The following is a 16,782-nucleotide window of genomic DNA, read 5'->3' as shown; positions in this document are numbered from 1 at the left end:
CTTAGTTGGCAATGCTTAGGTGGAGGGATTAGTCCCATGTGGCTTGCCACGTCACTAAAAAATTGGGTGTTAACTCTTGAGAGTATTTGTGGTCTCCTGGGATAACTGCGGGGGTATTTTTGATCCCAAAATGTAATGGAGGGTTTAAGTGGTCTATTTCGCATAGTTCAGGGGCAATTTTAACCCTTTTCCGTTGTTTCAATAGTGATATAACTTTCGTTTGTCGTTTAAAAGCATAAAAGACATTTATTGCAACGATAGCATCGTATACTCGACAATATTTTTTGATTATGTAATACAAGCTTTAATTATTAATAGATATCAATAATAAGCAATGCTACGTTTGATTTTTATTAAATTATTTGCATCTCCACTTCTTTCCCCAATTATTCTACATAAGATAAAATTGAGTTTCTACTTATTTTTCTTTCTTAATATTTTTTTCTCTTCTTCAATGTTTTTAGTCATAAGTTGATTTCATCCAATAATCTTTATTTTAGACCAACTCAGTTTAACTTGTCTAGTTACTATCGTCGTAGTCTACTCAATCGATTGATATAATAGAATTTTATCGCAATTTATATTCTAATTTTTATTTTTATTTTACACTACTGCTTCGTCAAATTTATTTGGTTGCGATAGTTATTTTTTATTTTTCTTACATAATTGTCCTATTATATTTGAGTAGTGATCTGATTGTCATTTATTTTCTTTTGTAATCTTGAAATTAAGATAAATAATTAAAAAAATAATCAAATAAGCAATAAAATTTTGCATTAAATATCAGTTCTAATAAGTTGCACATCTGAACAACGATGTAAATTTCAGAAATTCAAATTCTACACCACAAAAAAGATATCTGAAATTAGTAATTCTATAAGGGGTCGTTTGGTTTGAGTACAAGTTATGTTGGGATAAGTTATATTGGGATTAGTTATACTGGGATTAGTTATCCTGACATTATTTCTTATTGATTGTTTAGTTTGTTGTAGTAAAAATAATAACCATTACATACTTCCTAAAAATAAGTGGTTTGATTACAAAAATATCCTCTTATTTAGCTTTTTGTATATTTTTTTTGGTAGAATTTTAGTTAAAATCAAATTTAACTACTCAATCCATCCAACATAGAAAATCCACCAGTAACCCATTTTAAAACTAAATCCAACCTATTCACATGGTCCTACCATTCTTGTCTTCCTTGATCCTCTTCAGTCTTTTTACATATGAGAAATCAAGATTGCTTGAAAATAGAACATGAAGGCAATTGCACCTTTTGAATATATGGAAGCAGTATTTTTCTCATAGAAGTAGAAAGACATCCCAAATAATGAACAAAAATTACACTAGGGACTATCAAAGAAATTCACATCAGAATTTGTTAGGAACCAGAAATGATCTTATTATCCTGCAGCAGAAACATGCCATAATTAGAGATCATATATTTAGCTATACATTTATCGATCGATTCCTTCAATCTTGTCTTCGACTTCTGAGTATAAGCGCTTGAGTTTCTCAATGTTTGAAGCGACTTCCTAAAAGAATTTGGATTCGTGTTCATTAGCCTGTTCAACATCTCTTCATCTTTGATGAATGTTGTGTTGGCTTCTTCATACACCCAATTGTTAACTTGGCCTGAAGTTGCACTCCACCCCCACTGTGTTGGTCAATCGCTTCTCAATCTCACAAACACCCTCGTAGCCAGTGGACAACATGCCTTCATACCACTTGGGGTTCAACAACTTTGTCCTTGCATCTAGCCTCACAGTCTCAAACAACATACGTACCCGAATCATCACAGATAGAGGCATTAGACATGAAATAAAACAATCTCTATCAACTTAACGAGTTAACATTTTTCAAGTTATCCATCAAGTGATAACTCACCTGAGCATTAGCAGTAGTGGCAGCAATGTATGCACTAGGCTTAATTCCATCCTTCCTGAGGTTCTAAACGAAGTTGGTTGGGTCTGAATCGAAGTAGTGACTAACATCTGTGAGTAAAGTTTCTGATAAGTCGAGGTTCTGGAACATGGCATCAGTTGTGCTTAAATCCATCTAAAAAACTTTCCTCTTCTTCATCATGCCAGCACCAGGAGCATCAATGTCAAATGCACGTACATAAATATGTCAAGAAAACCAATTTTGGCACATATTATAAATGACATAAATAAAAAAAAAATGGAATCTTGATAAGTTCCTACATACATAAATGTGTTTAAATAATATTTTCTACACACATTATGGAAGACAATGGATCATATTAAAAGACAATTTCATTAGTTTGACTTCCAGACAGTAGAAGTAATTATAATAGGAATTTGTGTTAACTCATAATCAAATGAGATTCTATGAAAGTTACATTCTTAAAATTTGATGAGTCAAAGTACTTGTAGTAAGAAGGTGACTCCCTTGCAAAATCTGCCTTATGATGATCCAAAAGCTCGTCGAATCGGACCTAAAATAGAATAACATAAATAAATGATAACTCTTAACGGGTTAACAATTAAATCAATAAAGAAAATAAGTAAATCTTCTAACCCAAGAAGATTTGCGCAACAATGAAATGACATCATTAAGATATCCATAACAACAATTATGACAACACCTATTTAGTCAAAGTGCATCAGCAATGTCAATTTTGTATACAAGCGTTGAGCCACTGGACTATAGCAGTGTTTGAAAACATGAAGTTGTGACATTTTCTAGCATTAAACAGAGGCACAATCAGGATATACTTCTGTTTGGAGAACCCTCTAATTGTGCAAGATCTCTAAACAACTATGCTTAATCAGTAAAAACACTCTAAAAAATGTTCAACTCGTGAAGTAAGAGAACTACTACAGGTAGCCCAACTAAATTGGATTTGTGCTCAAAAAGTTTTACTTTTGAAAATAAAGTGCTTCCGATAAAAAACAATTCCATAACAAAGCTTGTATAAATTCAGTTATGAGGGAAGACATGATAAGTTCATAAAGCTAGGCTAAAGGATATAAGTTACATATCTACCCCGAATGGGTATGTGCATCACAATCTCTTCACAGACTCGTACAACATTGAAATTTCCTCTTCAGAACCTCAAGGAGTACTTTTTTCACCAATTACAGTAAGCCCTGCATCAAAGCAACAGAAAAAACTAGCTCATTTATCAAAACTGAAACAAAAGCCCTGCATCAAAGAAACAGAAAAAACTAACTCATGTGGCAAAGGAACAATAGGCCTAGACTAATAGAAACTTGTATCTTCATAGTAACCGAGAAACTTGATCAAAATTGCAGCAATCCCTACAACAAATCAACCAAAACTACAACTAAAACAACAGCTAAAGCGAGAGTAAAATTTTAGAAATTATTCACCAAAATATTTGTTAAAACTGAAACAAAAGCCCTGCATCAAAGCAACATAAAAAACTAGCTCATCTGGCAAAGAAACAATAGGCCTAGACTAATAGAAACTTGTATCTTCATACTAACGGAGAAACTTGACCAAAATTGCAACAATCCCTACAACAAACCAATCAAAACTACAGCTAAAACAACAGCTAAAGCGAAGGTAAAATTCAAAATTGAAACAAAAGCTCTGCATCAAAGCAACAGAAAAAACTAGCTCATCTGGCAAATGACCAATAGGCCTAGACTAACATAAACTTGTATTTTCATGCTAATCGAGAAACTTAACCAAAATTGCAGCATACAACAAACCAACCAAGAGTACAACTAAAACAACAGCTAAAACGGGAGTAAAATTTCAGTAAATATTTCACCAAAACACCTGTCAAAACTGAAACAAAAGCTCTGCATCAAAGCAACAAAAAAAACAAGACCAAAAACTAGTCTACCATAGCAGAAAAAATGAGACCAAACCTGTAGGGAAGCAACATAAGTAGCTGCACAAAAATTGATAACTGGTAACAAACTTACAATAAACTTAACTTTTACATGAGAGTTAATCTATTTAATAGATTTTACATATACAAAAGATTCTAGCATCCCCGTGACCTACATTAGTCATACACAAAAGAGTGTGAACATAACTAGAGGATCAAAAAATGGCACTCCAATCAAAGTTTGAAACTGTTAGTTAAGCAGAAACTATCACACTAGTGCCACCACTTATATACACAAGCTTATCATACTTTAAAGTTTATCATTGATGACCATGAACATCATTGTCTGGCGCTCAAGCTCACCCATACGTAAAACGATTTCCATATTTTTGACATCTCCACAGATAACCTTTTTAGCTTTGATACGTTGCTCTATGGTGTACAAATCAAATGTAGAAAATTCAATGATGGAATAAATTTGACCACGCATATCATAGTGGTCACAATTTCCAATCTTGTCGATCAAGGAATCAATTCTTTTATCTTGGCTTTAATTAAAGTTTTTCATAACTTCCGCCATACTCTTGAGAAATTTTTTATTAACATCTTCCACAACCCTTTTTTTTTTCTTGCCTTTTTCTTTTTCATTGGCACTAGAAGAAGATTTTTTAGAGTGGTAGTAATCTTAGTTTTGTATTCAACCTATTGAAATTTATATCTAAGAAAAGCAACGGATTTCAACTTACTTGAGGTCAAAATGAAGAATTATCAACAATACTACAAAAACTACATGAGGCTGAATCCACATCGAATCTATGAGAAGAAAGTTGAGCAAAAAGGTTGAAGTAATTATCAGGATAAATTGAGATAAACTGAGACGATGTCGAAATAAAAGTTTTTTGACACAACATCAAGGTGTTTTAAGTTTGGAGAATAGTTACATCTAACTAAATCGAACTTCAAATCCAATATGGTAGAGGAAGATGATCAAAAGAGCTTGGACAAGAGGATTCACTTCAACAGTAGTGTTCTTCAACTTTTCACTTTCTGTTTTTTTTTCTTGTTTTTGTCTTTATAAATCTCCGTGTAGATATTTTTAGTTTATTTTTTTATTTTTTTGGTGGATTATGCACTTTGAGAAAACTCACATGTCTTATACATTTTATTCAATTTTTAATATATTTTGACCTATGTGATCTTTAATTTAAAAAAAAAAGATATGAAAAATGATATTTTAATTTTTATTTAATATTTTAAATATTTGTTCGTTCTAAAGCTCGATACGATTCTACTTGAGTTTCAAGAGATATTGATAAAATTATTAAAAGTAAATTTTAATATCGTGAACTGAATGTAGGAAGTAACTTTGATAAAATATAACAAGTATATATACATATAGTCAATCACTTGAAAATTTGATACAAATATATATAACTTTTTCTATATGCTTTAAAAGACTATTGTAGACAAGAATAAAATATGTAATAGGTTGCAATCCTTTATCTCCTCCATCTTCATCTTTTTGAGGTCAATGTGTCGAATGAGTCAATATTAATAGTTTTTTGCATTAAAAATGATTTTCGTAGGAGAATATATACAACAAATTAATTAATTAGAAAAAATAGACAATTAAACACAAACTAAAATTGTAAAGAATTATAATACTAAACAATTTATCGATGCTGCAATCACTTTTTTACATTTTGTAGAAAAATTTACCGCATTAAACCTTGAATCTAACACATAAAAAGCAACAGATAAATTTTCGCAAGTATTCACATACAACAAGTAATAATTAAACTCAATACCTATATTTTGTCGCAACTGTAACACAAAAGCCAACAACTTTGAAAATGAGAAAACTTTAAGAGAAAAAAAAAAACTTGAAAATGAAAGAACTTAAACAAAAATTACAAAGATAAAAACTTGAAAAGGGAAGACTTTTACAAGAAAAAATAAGATAAAAAGTTGAAGAAAAAACAAACAGAGAAAGAAAAATGAGAATACGTTGTTACTTGAGAGATAAATTACGACAATGGTGAAAAAGACATTTTGTTTGCTTATTACAAAACATATATTATTTTTTGTTTTGTCCTTTTGTTTTCTTGTCTCGGTGTCCTTTATTTTCATATAAGTTGTCTAAATTTTAAACAAGAAAGTTGATTCTATTACAAAAATATAGATTTAAATCAGTATGCTTTAGAAGACTGTTGTAAGCAAGAATATAGAATGCAATAGGTTGCAATTGAATATGATCTTTTATGTAACATCTTGCACCTAGAAACGACTATAAAGAGTTTAAAATATGAAAATATTGATTTTTGGAAAGAATAAGGAAATCTGGAAATTTTGTCTAAGTTAAGAAAGTGAGTTTTGGCCATTTTCAAACGGCCATAACTCCTAGTTTAGGAGGAGTTAGGAGCAAATCTTGATATGGTTGGAAGCCCTTGGAGAAATATTTCCAACGCCGCCGAGATTGCACGATTTCGACATCGTATGATTGAGATATGCCTTTCGAAAGTTGGGTTGTTGGATTGAGGAAAGTCCCAATCCGGATTTAGGGAAGGGCAAAGTAATCTTTTCTCTAATTAATTTCCTAATTTGATTTTAGGGATTTATTGGGGTAAAAACATGACTTAGTCAGTTTGGAGAATTGAGAAATACGCTTAGGGCTTGGAGAAGAGAGAAATGAAGAAAGAAAGCGAGAAAAAGGCAAGAATTCGTCAAGATCATCCAAGCTTGCGAGTGGAATTCGTCGGGGGTGATCCCTATTAAGGTATGTGAGATCTTTTTGTGTTGGGTTAGTTCACCCACACACCAACTTGTTTCAATCCAATTGTTTTGAGTTGGTTACATGTTGAAGTAGAATTCTTGTTGGTTGAGTTGTTGATGCTTGGGGGTGAGTTGATTCATATTTCTGAGTTGTTTTTCGAGTTAGATTGGTTGTATATTGAGGGTACAATTGATCCTAAGTGTTTGGGTAAGGAACTATGGAAGTTAGGAAAGTTAAGAGAGGAAGAACGGAAGAGAAAAATCGGAAGTCGCTGGGCAAAAGGGCTGGGGAGCCGCGCCTGCCAGAGAGCCACAAAAACTTCTCTGAAGTTTGGCCTCTGGAGTGTCGCACCAGCCAGAGCGCCAGCCAGACCTCTTTGAAGTTTGAGGGCTGGCGTCCCGCGCCTCTCAGAGCGCCAGGGACGCCAATTCTCCCCATTCGTTCCCCACTTTTCGTACTTGTTCCTAAGCAATGTACCTACGTTTTCTAGTTGATTCCAACACTCTAAGGTACATCTAAACATCATAAAATCATCCATAAACATGAGATCATGAGCCTTGAATCCATAATTCAATTCAAGGAAAGTTAAGATCAAAGTTAAAGAAGTTCAGAGTCAAGTCTAGAAGTTTAAGAAGCAAGTCAAAGCAAAGTTCTTAAAGTTTTCAAGGGTCTTTATTAAACGTTTTAAATTCGTTTTAAGGCTCAAGTTTCAAGTTAAGCAAAGAGTAAATAGTTGAGTTCATTTCTCAGAAAACTATTAGGGAACTAAGTATTCCCAAAGAGTCTATAAATGTTTTCACATTTGAGTAAGAAAAAGGGAACATCGATTCCAAGAGAGCTTTTAAGCAAAGTTTTGAGTAATTATCTCAAACCAAAGAAAGAAGTTATGTTTTTAAAAACATATGAGCTAAAGTATATTTTGGGAGTAGTATTGAGCACCGATATGGGAATGCGAGTTCATATTGACTCAAATATCCATAAACCATATAGTCATCATGGGTAGTAAATGATCATACTTTTTAGATGAATCCTTAAGATGCTTTTAGCATAGACTAGTGGATCCACTAAGTGAAGCGTTCTATATGATGGCAAAGTATAGGACAGTTCTGGTAGAATGGGCAAGACGTTGTATCACCACTTAGGCTTATAGTGGTGGTTATCGGTTAGAGAATCTCCCACAAAAGTTATATTACTTTCATATACAAGTAAAGTTTATATATATATATTGCATATGCCTTATTGCTTTATATTGAGTTCAGTTATTCATGAGTTGTACAGAGCCAAGGTAAGTGTTCCTTCTTACTCTTTTCAAGCTTAAGTTATGGCTTAGCATTCTAACTCGCATGCTCGTACATTCAATGTACTGATGCCAGTTGGCCTGCATCTTATTATGATGCAGAGACAGGTAACCAGGACCAGCATCCCGCATGCCGTTGATCCAGTTGAACACTCCATAGTCAGTGGTGAGCCTCCTTGCATTCCGGAGGACTCTGTTATTTTGCTTTCCTAGTTTTGTTTTATTAGGATGTTGTGGGGTCTGTCCCAACATCCATCTCAGTATTATAGAGGCTTCATAGACAGTCAGACAGTTACTATTGAGTCTTTCATCTATGTATTTGCAGATACTTTGTTTTGAGACATAAGTTGTCATTTTGGCTAAGATGTTATCATTTAAACTACTACATGAGTTTATTTTGTTGAGTTAAGTCTTCCGCTGAGTTAAGTAAACCAGACCAAGGGTTCGCTTGGGGCCAGCAATGATCTCCGAGTGCCAGCACGTCCAGGGTGTAGGCTCAGGGCGTGACATTTTATCTCCTTTATTTTCATCTTTTTGAGGTCTGGCATGACGAATGAATCAATATAAACAGTTCTGTTCATTATAAAATAATTTTCTTAGGAGAAAAATTCTATCAACAAATTAATTAGGAAAAAGAAAACAAAGTGAAAATGTAAAGAATTACATAATAAACAATTTACCGCATTAGATAGTGAGAGATTGCAATTACTTCTTTGATTTCGTAGAAAAGCTTACTGCATTAGACCTTGAATCAAACAAATAAAAAGACAATAAATAAATCTTCACAAGTACTCATATACAATATATAACATTTAAATTCAATACAATATTGTTTTGCAGCTGTAACACAAACTACAACAAACTTGAGAATAAGAAAACTTTAAGAGAAACAAAAAAGATAAACTTGAAAAGGAAGAACTTTAACATATGTTACAAAGTAAAAAACTTGGAAATGGTGAATTTTTACAAGAAAAAAAAAACAAAGACAAAAACTTGAAGAAAAAAAAAGAGAGAGAGGAATACAGTGTTATAGATGCATTTTTAGTAACAATTGGCTAGTTTATTTCCCTAACGTCTCTATTATTCATCTTCCCAAAACTCATTCGGATCATAACCCCTTCCTAGTCAAATTATCCTCTCATAATCACCCCCTTAGGCATCAATCCTTTAGACTAGAAAAGTACTGGTTAGACCACCCCAATTTTAAGGATATTATTCAATCTAGTTGGCAGAATAGGAACCTAAGCGAAGCAATTAATCATTTTAAAGATAAGGTTACCTCTTGGAGTAATATCACTTTTGGTGACTTCCCCCGCAAAGAGAAAAGGATTTTAGCTAGACTCGGTGGCATTCAAAAATCTCATGCTTACCCTTATAGTGTTTTCCTTCAGGAACTAGAGAAAGACCTTCTTAATGATTATAGTTACATCCTTAGAATCGAGGAAGATCACTGGAAAATGCGTTCTAGAATCAATTGGCTCACAGATGGGGATGCCAATACGAAATTTTTCCAACTTTCTGTCATTAATAGACGTAGACGGAATAAGATCTCTTTCTTTAAAGATGAGCAGGGAAATTGGTTTGATGATCACAATCAAATTCTCAGCCATACTTCCATCTACTTTCAACAAATTTATCAATCCGATCACTTGAGTTCTAACTGGAAAGATATTTGCTACTCTCCAAAGAGTTTCCATAATATGGATCTTACCACGCTTGACAGACCTCTTCATAATCTTGAAGTCACTCAAGTCATCTTTTCCTTCAAACCCTTTAAATCTCCAGACCCCGACGGGATTCATCCCTTTCTTTATTAAAAACATTGGCACATAGTTGGCAATTCTGTTCTCAAATACTGCCAATCAATCAGACCATTCTGACTCCTCTAAATGATACTTTGCTTTGCTTAATCCCTAAAATAAAAAATGCTAACCGGCTAAATTTTTTTAGACCTATTAGGTTATGTAACACCATTTATAAGGTCATCACTAAAATTATTGCTAATCGTATTAAACCCTTCTAGGACAAACTCATTGGCCCTCAGCAAACTAGCTTCCTTAAAGGTAGAAGAGCTTGTGATAACGTCATTCTTGTGCAAGAAATCATTCGATACACGTCTAATAGCAAATGCTCAAAAGTTAATCTTGTCCTTAAAATAGACTTGGAAAAAGCCTTTGATCGCATTGAATGGTCTTTTGTTTAGCGTACTCTCTTATTCTTTAAGTTTCCTCCGAAAATTACTACTCTTATCATGAGCTGCATTAGTACTCGTAGGATTGCCATTCTTGTTAATGGCACAAGAACAAAATACTTCTCCCCCTCCAGAGGTATACGTCAAGGAGATCCAATGTCTCCTTATATATTTATTTTATGTATGGAGACACTATCTAACTACATAAATCATCAGGTCGACCTCCTAAAATGGGGCCCTATCACACTCTCAAGAAAGGGTCCACCTCTTTCGCATCTCTTTTTCGCTGATGATCTAACTCTCACGGCCAAAGCTAACTCTAAATCTATCGATACTATTCATCGTACTCTCTCTATTTTTTGTCAGCTTTCTGGCCAAAAAATAAATACTCTTAAATCTAAAGCTTTGTTCTCTAAATCCTGCCCCACTTCCACTCGTGATCAAGTTAAACTATTGCTCCAAATAAATCAATCTGAAAATTTTGGTAAGTATCTAGGATTCCCAATCCTTCAGAAAAAACCGAAGCCTCAGGATTTCCAATAAATCCTGGACAATTTGCGAGGTAAGTTTACTACTTGGAAACTTAATTTCCTAAGTCAGGCAGGTCGCCTAACTCTCATTAAATCAACGCTAGATGCTATTCCTGTCCATATTATGCAATATTTTATCCTTCCTAAGCGTATATGTAATGACATAGATAAGATTCAACGGGAATGCCTCTGGGGCTCTTCTACCCAAAAAAAGAAATTACACTACATTAATTGGGATTTAGTCACGAAACCTAAACGCAACAGAGGACTGGGCATCTCGAAATCCTTGGATAGAAACCTCGCCAGTATAGCTAGCCTATCCTGGAGACTCCTCCCCAATTATAAATCCTTGTGGGCTTGCACTCTGATTAACAAATATGGTTCGAGGACCTCTCAGACTAGTACATCATTCATTTGGCGTAACATTTTGGTTGGAAGTAAGTTGTGCTCTAAAGGTGTAGCTTGGTCCCCAGGCTCAGGGAAAATCATTGATTTCTGGAAACATAGTTGGATTCCTGATACTCCCACAATTCGAACTTTAGTTCAAGGACTCTTAAACTATAAAGAGAATGTCGTCAAACTTTCTAATATCTGAAATAATGGCATTTGGAATTGGGATAACCTCTCTTTAGCTATTCCTAATGAAATTAATTAAGAATAGAGCCAACACTATCTCCCTGCGCGAAAATGCGTGTGACACTCCCTACTGGGCCCTCAACTCCAATGGTATTTTTACTACTAAATCTATTCGGAAATTGCTCGCGTCAAATAACGAAACTGACTACTCTTTCCAATGGATTTGGTCATTAAATACCCTCCATAAAATCAAGCACTTCTTATGGTTATGTTCCCACACCAGAACCCCTACTAATTCATATCTGCACCATTTAGGAATCATTACGGAATTCCAATGGTAGCTGGGTTTTTGGCTTCTGTAAGAAGATAAATGCCTTTAGTCACACTCTAGTGGAATTCCAGGCCTTCGAACTTGGGTTACAGTTGGCCCTTGATAGAGGAATGATACCTTTAGAAATCGAAACTGACGCCACTGAGGTAATTGAATTTCTGCACCATTCTCACCCCATTTATCTATCTATGTTGGATTCGTGCAGGTCACTATTGAGTAGGTTGGGGAATCTCATAATTTTTGCCAAGCCAATAAATTAGCAGACTTTTTGGCAAAAGAGGGTTGCAATATAAGCGTTATTAGTCATCTTGCTGTTTTGGTAGCTCCTCCGGAAAAAGCTAATATCATTTTGCGTGCTAATAAGGACGGAGTAGCATCTACTAGATCTATATCATTATCTACTTGTACTAAATTAGCAACCCAGGGTAACCTTAGTGTGATGGAGTATACCAATTATAATAATAGAGATGTTACTAATATAGTTACTACTACTAATGCTTCTCACAGCAGTGCTACTAGAGACGCTAATAGTATTATTTCAATTCCTCTTGTAATATCTTAAGTTTATCTAATAATATTATCCATGGTTACCAAAAAAATAGGGGAGAAAATTTATGAAAATGGGGGAAAGAACTGATTATTTGCTTACTACATAACACATATCATTTCTTTTATCTTTTGAATACGTCCTTGCATGAGCAAAATACAATTTGTTGTCTTTTCACATATCTCAATCTTCTCTTTTTTTTCTTCCGTAGATCCCATGTAAGTTCCCTAAATTTTAAATAATTTTTATTTGTTTTTTTTAAAAAATCTTAATACAAAAATATAAATATAATTTTTTGTCAGTATATGCTTATAAGACTTATATAGTTAAAAATACAACTTGTAATAGATTACAATCGAATACAATATTCTATCTTTTTAGTCTTCATTTTTTTAAGGTCTAACATCTCGAGTGAATCAACATAAACAGTTCTCTATATAAAAAATTGATTTGCTTAGGAAAAAAAATATCAACCAATAAATTAACTAAAAAAACAATTGAACACAAATGAAAAATGTAATCAATTACAATATTAAATAATTTATCTCATCAAATGGTGCAATCATTTGTTAGCATTTACTAGGGACATTTAGATTATTCAACAATCTTGTATTTCATAGCACATTTTTTTAATACTAAACGCAAAACATATCTTTTTTCCTATAATTTTCTCAAGTTCATAATTCCTATAATGAACAAGGAGACAATTTAAAAGAATAAGGAAATATTGCATTGAATATTCGTTTTAAAAGCTTAAAAATGATATTTTCATCTTTATTTAATAAATTAAATAGTTGTTTGTGCTAAAGTCCAATCCGACCCACTTGAGCTACATGAGAAATGTTGATAAAATAATCAAATTTGAACTTAAATATCTAGAACTGAATGCAGAAAAATAAAAATATGAGATTCCACAATACTAACAACTATACTTACTACATCCACACGTGGATACTTGCAATTACCAATTTTCATTTTGAAGCTATATTTATCTTCTTCCACTATTATGTGTTCCTTGGCAAATATGTATGTCATTTGAGTGCAAAACAAAAATAATTTATTTTTCTCTGACTCCACCTTATTAATGACAAATTTTGAATAGTGATGACACATACAATCAACTAATTGTTGATTTGATAATGGTTTAACATTTGTTTGTCGTCTAATAGAACTAATGACAGTTATTGCATCAATAGTGGCACATACTTAGCAATAATTTTTACTTACATAATAGAGAATATAAGAATAAGAAATATCAATAAGAGGTAATGCTATGCTAGAATTTTGTAAATTCTATGTATTTCCCACATTTCCTTTCCCATACTATTATGCATGATATAAATTAACTTATTATTGATTTTCTTTTTATCAATCTTCTTTTTTTTCCCTCAATTTTTTAATAATCGATTTCATGTGATAGATTTTTTTTCATTTAATCTTTAACTTAGACTGATTCTACTTAAACTGTCTTATAGCTAATATCGACTCAAGATACTCAATTGATTGATATAATAGAGTTTTGTTACATTTTACTTTCTATCATGTTTTATTTTTGCAATAGAGCACATATTTGTGATAATTGATTTTTATTTTTCTTACATAATCATCGTATTATATTTGAGTCGTCAACGGATCCGCTTGAGAAATCGTATTGTTCTTTATTTTCTTTTATTATTTTTGAAACTAAGACAAGAACAATAAAAAAAAATATTTAGATAGAAAATAAAATTTTGGATTGATATTTTAACATATTAAAAGTGCTAAAATCTGATCTGATTCCACTTGAATTGCAAGAGAAATGTTGATAAAAATCAACTTTGAAAATAGTCAAATGCCCCCCTAATCTATTAGTCAACTTTCAACTATACATTTACACTTTATGGGGGTCTTCTTACCCTCACTAAACATTTTAAAAGTGGAATATATACCCCTTAAAATGTCACACCCAAATTTGTGTTATGTAGTGATCTGCACACACCCCAGCCACCTAATATATATTATTTTTTTAGGTGAGTGTGTAGTTCAGAATTGACTTATAGATTTGGGGGGGGGGGGGGGGAGGGGGGGACATTTGGCTAGTTTCTCAACTCATTTGTGATACCTAAGTCTAAACAAGTAAAATTGACAAAAATGGTACTCCCTCCAACCCAAATTAAAGGCGGCGTTTTGGTGTTTATGAGTAAATGATATACACTTTGGATTATCTAAACTGTTCAGATTCATATCTCAAATAGGCGTATTCAAAATTTCGAGAGGTTGAGTTCACTGTTACAAAAAGGTGGATCTAATACATAAATTGGATAGGTTCACCTTTAGGTTTGGACACATTAATTATTAAAATAAAATATTTTTTATTTATTTATAGTAATTAATCATTTAAAAAATACATTTAAAAAATATGCTATTTTCTCAACTCTTTTGTGATACCTAAGTCTAAACAAGTAAAATTGACAAAAGTGGTACTCCCTCCAATCCAAATTAAAGGCGACGTTTTGGTGTTTATGAGAAAATGATACAAACTTTGGATTATCTAAACTATTTAGATTCATATCTCAAATAGGTGTATTCAAAATTTCGAGAGATTGAGTTCACTGTTACTAAAATGTCGATCTAATACATAAATTGGATAGATTCACCTTTAGGCTTAGACTCATAATTATTAAAATATTTTTATTTATTTATAGTAATTAATTATTTAAAATATATTTAAAAATATACTAAAACATTAAGCTCAAATTCACAAAATATCTGAAATAGACATATAATATCTCTCTCTCTATATATATATATATTTAATTAATCAAACAGATTCAACATATACTACAACATCATCATCATTATTGCAAGCCTTAGTAGATAGTTGTCATATATCTTTTAAATATAACAAATAATTAATAAAGTTCTAGAAAAGGACTGTTGCAATAGATATATAATATGTGAATAACCTATAACAAAATGGTATTTATTTTGCTATACGATAAATATATTATTATTTAAAAAAATTTGATACATATTATGATATAATTATAATAAATTGATAATTTAGAGTAAACCGTATATAATATGAATAGAAAAAAGTCATTGGTCCATTGGAAGCAGTGTTTTAAAAAACTCTGTTGGGACTCGCCTCGGGGCTCGCCCTAGGGCGGGACTCTAGCAAAACGCCCCGAGACTCAAGTGTGGGGCTTAGTTCTGTAAGACTTACGCCCTAAGCCGCTCGACTGTACGCCTTATGCACACCCAACGCCCAACGCCCAATGCTCGAGGCTCGCCTAACAGATCTTACACAAATTATGTATTAAAATCTTTAGTTAACATTATTGACTCTCACAATTCTTGAATAATTGTATGATACATAATAATTTTTAATCTATAGAGATAAGAAGATTGAGAATAACTCAAATAACAAGTTTTAGTATCACATATTTTCTATTTGGTAACACTGTGAAATTAATTATATATTACGTAACGTTTCTTTTATAAATACGTCACGAAATTTTAGTTTTTCACTTATCATTGGTCTTCATGGTTTTGTCATATGTCTAAAAATTATTATATTTTATTTGGCTATTTGAAAGTAATTTTATTTTTATTCATAATGGAGTGGTGTTTTTATTATAATACTAGTAAGACTATTAGGGGTCGTTTGGTAGAGTGTATTGGAGAAAATAATGCTTGCATTAGCTTGATGTATTATTAGTAACTTGTTTGGTACACTTTTCTAACCTATGCATACTAATGCTTGTATTAGTAATACACTCTATTGTGTATTGAAGAGTGTATTACTAATACCATCTATTTCTATGCATTAGTAATGCAATGGGTTCTAATGCATGCATTAACATTATTAAAGACACAATTGCCCTCAAAGAATTTTTTACATCCTTTCCACTATATTTGTGGACGGTATTTTTGTAAACAAATATTTTGTTTAAAAAAATTATGTAATGCATAATATTTTTAATACACCAAACCAAACATTGCACAAAAAAAATCTCATCATAACTAATGCAAGCATAACTAATACAAGCATTACTAATACACTATATTTTGCCTTTTAAAACACTGATTGGAAGACATCAATAGCTCTTGCCGATGTATATTGTTATACAGAAAAATGTAAAACAAGTATTAGTGGAGTAAGTTTGGTTACCCAATATTACTTCACTTTATTTTATTTTTATTATTTCTTATAGGGAAAATGGTCAAAAATGTCCTTAAATTATGCGAAAGGAACAAAAATACCTTCCATTTGTAGTTTGGTCCAAAAATGCTCTTACCGTCAATACTTTGGTCCAAAAATTCCCTTATGGTTACTTAATGGGTCAAAAATACTTATTTTTCAAATAATTATATTGTTTATTTTAGTTTTAACACATTTTTTTTCTAATAGTATTTTTTAAAATTAGCAAATGTTTATCTTACTTCAATTCAGAAAATAAAATAAAAAATGAAAATATTTCTTATTTTATTATAATTACTTTTTTTCGTTATGTAAATATAAATTAATGATGGATATACTATGATCTTATATATATGACATATATTATCTGTCGCAAGGGTACATGATGTTATTCTATTTTAATTGATAAAATGAGATTAAGAAGAAAAAAAAGATTTTTTACATTTTTATTTGTTAAAGTGATTTTAAAAGAAAGAAAACAAGAACATAGTTCTTTAATAATATTTTAATTACAAAGAAAATGTGTTG

Source organism: Solanum verrucosum, unplaced genomic scaffold (genome assembly GCF_900185275.1).
Source record: "Solanum verrucosum unplaced genomic scaffold, falcon-dt-bn FXZP01000251.1, whole genome shotgun sequence".
Taxonomy (NCBI): domain Eukaryota; kingdom Viridiplantae; phylum Streptophyta; class Magnoliopsida; order Solanales; family Solanaceae; genus Solanum; species Solanum verrucosum.
Note: the sequence above shows the minus strand (reverse complement) of the source record.